The sequence below is a fragment of the Penaeus japonicus genome, unplaced genomic scaffold (genome assembly GCF_977035675.1).
Source record: "Penaeus japonicus unplaced genomic scaffold, GWHDUDI00000001_assembly GWHDUDI00000007, whole genome shotgun sequence".
NCBI classification, from domain to species: Eukaryota; Metazoa; Arthropoda; class Malacostraca; order Decapoda; family Penaeidae; genus Penaeus; species Penaeus japonicus.
Window position 1 is genome coordinate 44145394 of NW_028234409.1, and position 7500 is coordinate 44152893.

A 7500-nucleotide genomic window follows, 5' to 3' on the forward strand; every position below is an offset into this window, starting at 1 on the left:
GTGGTTGGCGCGGGACTGTGAATTTTTCAGTCATGGCGGAATTTCGTATGGCTTGTTAGAGTTCTTGATAAATTGAGCTATAAGGATCTGCAGCTAAAGCTTACCAATATTTATCCAGGACATTCAAGATCCCGCGGGGATGAAAAAAGACACCTGTAACTGAATGTATTTAAGATGTTTAAATGTGAAATAATATCTGATGTACATTGCAAAACTGAAAAAACAACAACTACACAACACAAAGAGAAAAAACTCTTTCCAGAAGTTTCGGTGTATACATGGTAGTAGCACCGACGGTTCATACACACACACACAGACACACACACACACACACACAGAGACAGACACACATACAGACACAGACACAGACACACACACACACACACACACAGACACACACACACACACACACACACACAGACACACACACATTTATACATGGCAGAAGAGGTTGAAGGCGGCAGACAGAATCAATACAGCTGGCAGCCGCGAGAGGGGGGTGGGGCAGGGATAGGGGTACCAGGGGCGAGGAGGGAGGGGATGAAAGGATAGGAGGGGGCGAAGGGAGAGATAGGGGCGGGGGATAGGAGGGGGCGAAGGGAGAGATAGGGGCGGGGGATAGGAGGGGGCGAAGGGAGAGATAGGGGCGGGGGATAGGAGGGGGCGAAGGGAGAGATAGGGGCGGGGGATAGGAGGTGGTGAAGGAGGGGAGGGGATATAGGAATAGGGAGGGCAGGGGTATAAGGATAGAGGGGAGGGATGGGGAGGGGGGGGGGTAGTGGCGTCGTTCAGAGCGACGGCTAAATGTTTATTGTGAAACTTCACAAAGCTGATGAATGAATTATGAAGCCCCGCTGCTCGGAATGCACTCTGGAAAAAAAGACTTGAAAAATAGTGGAGGACGAATAAGGGATGTGCGTTTATCTTTTTTTGTTTGTTTGTTTTAATTTGATGTTGATTAAGTGTTTATTCAGCATTTTCGTAAACAAAAAAAGATAGGAGAAATTTAATTTGTCTTGAATATTCAAGAGAGAGAGAGAGAGAGAGAGAGAGAGAGAGAGAGAGAGAGAGAGAGAGAGAGAGAGAGAGAGAGAGAGAGAGAGAGAGAGAGAGAGAGAGAGAATGAAACCCCCAAAGTAAACATCCTTATGCATAACGTTGGAGCAAAGTGACAATATATGCAAAAAAGTTAATTTACGAAATGAATGACTTTGACATAGTGACCTTACTTGAACAAAGCGCCTACAGTGGAAGGAGAAGAAGGCAATGAAAAATAATAAGTATACTGTAAAAAACGAAAGAAAAAGGAAAATGAAAACGAGGCAATATGATGATAAAATATGTGATTAGAATTAAACAAACTATATACAAATTGGGGATTAAGAGAGAGAGAGAGAGAGAGAGAGAGAGAGAGAGAGAGAGAGAGAGAGAGAGAGAGAGAGAGAGAGAGAGAGAGAGAAAGAGAGAGAGAGAAAGAAAGAGAGAGAGAGAGAGAGAGAGAGAGAGAGAGAGAGAGAGAGAGGAGAGAGAGAGGAGAGGAGAGAGAGAGAGAGAGAGAGAGAGAGAGAGAGAGAGAGAGAGAGAGAGAGAGAGAGAGAGAGAGAGAGAGAGAGAGAGAGAGAAAGAGAGAGAGAGAGAGAGAGAGAGAATTATTTCCACCAGGAAACACAGTCGCTAGCGACATGCCTGCTCTACGGAGATTGAGTTAGCTAACCCTCTAGAACATGATGGCATGGACATAAACACGGACACACACATATATTTATTTATTTGTCTGTCTATATCAATATATTGTATGTATATGTATAGGTATTTATATACATAGAAAACACTTATATACCCGCAAATTTCTTTTAGAAGTACAATCATTCCTGTTTTATCAAATAAGCTTACTTCATAGATGCTAGTTAGACTTTGATAAAATTGATAAGCAGTTAGAGCTTTCTATTAAATTATAGATTCAGGATTAAACATATCTTGCATTACGTTAGGTAATTGGTCTTATATGAGTCTTAGATGAATTTAACACTGAGAACAGATGCTGCCATACCTTTGGGAATTTTCTAGATCAATCAAATTCTCATTGCTGATAATGTGTAAGATCGTAGCAAGCGGTATCCCAAAGTTTATAACCGTACTTTGCATATCCCGTGATGATCTTAATAGGCGATCAGCGTGATCATGCTTCAGGAGTCAAACAAATTCGGATATCCATACAAATAATCTCTACCTTTTGTTCCGGCATCATGTGCAATATTTCCAGCCACTTTATTGAGCACGTTCAAGGGTAGGATCACATTGTAAGTCCCGGAAAACGACTCTTGAGTCTCGGTTTAATAAGAATTCTGTAACTAGAATTGTTCCTGCCGACTGCCAGCCGCACCCAAGACTATATTTTCTTATTCTGGGAATAGATTATTATAACGAAGATATATGAATCATAGTGTTGAAAAACTACTATGCGTCGCCTCCCTTTTTGGCAGGAAGCATTCGTGTCAATACAAGGCTGGTGCTAGCTCTATAGAGGCCTATAAGGGCAATAGAATGTGGGGTATTTTGGGTAAACAGTGAGTGTTGTAGATGGCATAACGGTAACTGCTGAAAATTAGATAATGTCAGTGAAAAAGTTGGCCGCTCCTAACATACGTGCACCATGCTCTATCCCAGACTTAAAAGTCCGTCATTTTAGCATTAATATCCACTGCTAATAATTTCACGGTGCGCACTGTAAATGACAAGTGCATATTGCTTTAATATAAAAGTAGAGCAGTAGTGCTTTTAGGGGCTCTTGTATAAACTACTTCAGGTCGAAATTTTCCATGGTGGACTACAACAACCATGTGAAGTCCTACGGCCATGTTCAGTCGGGATACATATTTGTACGTTACTTGCAGCCAGGAGCTTGTGCATGGAGTTGTATTGGCATTGAAGCTCGGGTTTCGTTGTTCATGGAACTATGTTTGGGGTTCTCTGTCTGCTTCAATTCTAAATATTGAAATGACGTATACTATTCTTTCGTAAGCAGAGGGTTCTTTGAATTGTTTTAAGGGCACCGAGAATAAGCCACATGGCTTCACTCTTAACAGTTTTTAAATTGGGTCGAATAGAGCCAGGTGTAGGACATGATAAGAATGACCACAAGCAGTGGAGATAAAATAGTTAAACAGTATTGACATAAACACCGTGTTTTTTGTCCATACTAGCCCTGAGTGATACTCAGCTGTTCCCGTTTTTTCTTCTTATTTCCAATATTGACAGTCACTTCGGTATGCTTGAATCAGTTGTGACTTGATAACCAAGATTAGCAAGCCACATCATGTAACCCTCATTGAGAGCATATCAAGATTTTTTTTAAAATTCTCTTTTCGGGTGAGGATTTCATGTTAATACCACAAACATACCAAATGACTGATACATCGTCAATGATCTGTGCATTAGAATGACAAATAACATAAGGCTAAGCACACCGCCTTGAACTGTGCCGAGTTCCTTAAGAATAACCGCTTTTTACTTGATTTTAAAGAACATAGGCAGATTTAAATGAAAGTTGAAAGTTTACTTTGGATTAGCCAGTTGCTTAAGAATGCTTTCTCAGTTTGCAATGTGACAAAAATGATTTTAGATCATGGTATACAGTTTTTATGCCTGGTTGTTAGTTTAACAAGGACTCTGCTACAAGTATTGACGACTACGCTTTGGGGAAAATCAATGGTCTAAGCCTGATGTAAACGGTCGACCTCATGTGAGCCAAAGAGAGCTGTTATGGGGCCCTTGAATGCTTGGGGAGAATCTTACTAATCTGTTTAGTTTACCCTATAATGCCTCCATTTTCTGTAACTCTCCTGTATATTTGAATAAAATTTGTATGAAGATAAGTTGTATTATATGTATACATACATACACACACACACACACACACACACACACACACACACACACACACACACACACACACACACACACACACACATATATATATATATATATATATATATATATATGTATATATATATATATATATATATATATATATATATACACACATATATATATATTTAAGACGAGAAAGGAGAGAGTAAACTACTTCACTCATGGATTTACATAGACCTTTTAAAACAAAAAAACAAACAAACTTAAAACAACCTCCCCATTAAAGCCACGGCAATACTCTTCTATAACTCAGCTCATTAAAACCATAATCCAGCAATATACTTATATTTTTCCTGTCAAGCATGCGACCAGAACAAAAACAACATAAAAAAAGCCTTTCTTAACGCGGCCCTGTCATTACTTGCGCATTCATCAGGCCGTTCGCAGAAGCAGAGAAAGAGAGAAAGAGAGCGAGAGAAAAGCAGAGAAAGAGAGAAAGAGAGCGAGAGAAAAGCAGAGAAAGAGAGAAAGAGAGCGAGAGAAAAGCAGAGAAAGAGAGAAAGAGAGCGAGAGAAAAGCAGAGAAAGAGAGAAAGAGAGCGAGAGAAAAGCAGAGAAAGAGAGAAAGAGAGCGAGAGAAAGAAAGAGAGCGAGAGAAAGAGGAAGAGGAAGAGCGAGAGAAAGAAAAGAGAAAGAGAGCGAGAGAAAAGCAGAGAAAGAGAAAGAGAGAAAGAGAGCGAGAGAAAAGCAGAGAAAGAGAGAAAGAGAGCGAGAGAAAAGCAGAGAAAGAGAGAAAGAGAGCGAGAGAAAAGCAGAGAAAGAGAGCGAGAGAAAAGCAGAGAAAGAGAGAAAGAGAGCGAGAGAAAAGCAGAGAAAGAGAGAAAGAGAGCGAGAGAAAAGCAGAGAAAGAGAGAAAGAGAGCGAGAGAAAAGCAGAGAAAGAGAGAAAGAGAGCGAGAGAAAAGCAGAGAAAGAGAGAAAGAGAGCGAGAGAAAAGCAGAGAAAGAGAGAAAGAGAGCGAGAGAAAAGCAGAGAAAGAGAGAAAGAGAGCGAGAGAAAAGCAGAGAAAGAGAGAAAGAGAGCGAGAGAAAAGCAGAGAAAGAGAGAAAGAGAGCGAGAGAAAAGCAGAGAAAGAGAGAAAGAGAGCGAGAGAAAAGCAGAGAAAGAGAGAAAGAGAGCGAGAGAAAAGCAGAGAAAGAGAAAGGAGAAAAAGATCACTATGAAGAGCTTTAGTGAAGTAGCCTCTGAGGGAGAGGGTTGAAGTGGGATAGGGTGCAAACACACACACATACATATATGTGTGTGTTTATATATATATATATATATATATATATATATATATATATATATATATATATATATCTATATATATATATATACTTATACATGTATACACACACACACACACACACATACATATACTTATATACATACAGACACACGTACACATGTGTGTGTGTATGTGCAACAGTAACAACAATGCTAATGTTAATGGTGATAATAACAATTACATTAATGATGATACTGATAATAATATCAATAATGAATATGATAATGATAATATGATTATGATAATGATGATAATGATAATAGCAATGATCCCAGTATAGATATTAGATAGGATAATAATGAAAATAACAACGGCAAAAACAACAACAAAAGGTAATGACGATGACAGTTTTCATATTGAAGATGGTTATATAGTAATAATGATAATAGAAACGAAAAATCTTCGTCATAATAGGAAAGATACTAATAGAACATTAATAATAATAATAATAATAATAATAATAATAATAATAATAATAATAATACAACTTTGCTTAGTCACCCCCTAAATTAACTAAATTTTCTATAACACTTGAATCGAGAAAACGGACATGTGAACCGAAGAACACTTTCGTTCCTTTTCATTCTTTGATGTTATTTATTCATCGTAATATATATGATCCGTTAGAGATATCTCTCATAAATGGACTTTTGGGATTTAATTTTAATCACCAGAATTTAGTTGTTATTTGGCTTTTTCTAGCTGTTTTATGTTGGGATTTTAATTTCTGATTCTGCTTCATCTCACTTTTTTTTTTCTTTTGCTTATAATTTCTTTTCTTATCATAATTGTGAATTGCCACCATATGAATTTTGCTATTGGTTAACACGTAAACTTAGACCATAGAGTAAGCTGGTTGAAAGAAAATGGCTTGGTTTATTAGTAAATTTCTGTGATAGACTTATGTATTTTGAAACTGCAATCACTCATTCTCTCTCTCTCTCTCTTTATATGTATATATATATATATATATATATATATATATATATATATATATATATATATATATATATATATATATATTCTTTCTCTCTCCCTACACACACACACACACACACACACACACACACACACACACACACACATACATATATATATATATATATATATATATATATATATATATATATATATATATATATATATATACATATATATATATATATATATATATTAAGATATATATATATATATATATTATATATATATATATATATATTATACATATATATGTATATATATATATACATATATTATATATATATATATATATATATATATATATATACATATATATATACATATATACACAAACACACAACATACATACATACATATATGCGTATATACATATGTATATATAGACATATAGACATATATATATATATATATATATATATATATATATATATATATATATATATACATATATATATTATATTATAATATATATATATATATATATATATATATATATATATATATACATATGAATATACATATACACACTATATGCTTGCATACATATATAATGCATATATATATATATATATATATATATATATATATATATATATATATATATATATATTATATATATATGTATATATATGTATATATATATATATATATATGTATATATATGTATATATATATATATATATATATATATATATATATATATATATATATATATATATCAATCTATCTATCCATAGATATGAGATTAGCGAGAAAATACTGTTTGATATTAAAAATGTTAAGAATAGATTGATATCGATATCAACATTTATGATATCATTATTGTTGAAACCAATGGCAATATTAATGTTTACAAAAATAAGGATGATGAAAGATAGACAAATGCTGCAATGAACAAAGACAAAAAAAAAAGAAGATTACTCTCATAGGAGACATATATTGATACTTTCAAGATATTTTCCCACACACTCAAAAAATAAAGGAAAAATAATTGAGCATCGTCACATATCGTCAATCTCATAATGTGTTGCTCTTTTATAACCATTGTTTATTGTTGTTGTAATTATGAGCAAATTGGATCCTTACTTTTCCAGTTACATAATTTCTACTTCGTCTTCTTTGATACGTTCAAATAAATACGTGAAAGAGGAATAAATCAACATCAATGACAACAGCAATAAAACAACAACATTGACAACAACACAATGACAACGACAACAAGGACAACAACAACGGTGACAACGACAACAACAATAATGACGAAAACAACGACAACAACAATGACAACAACAACACAATGACAACAACAAAAGCAACAATA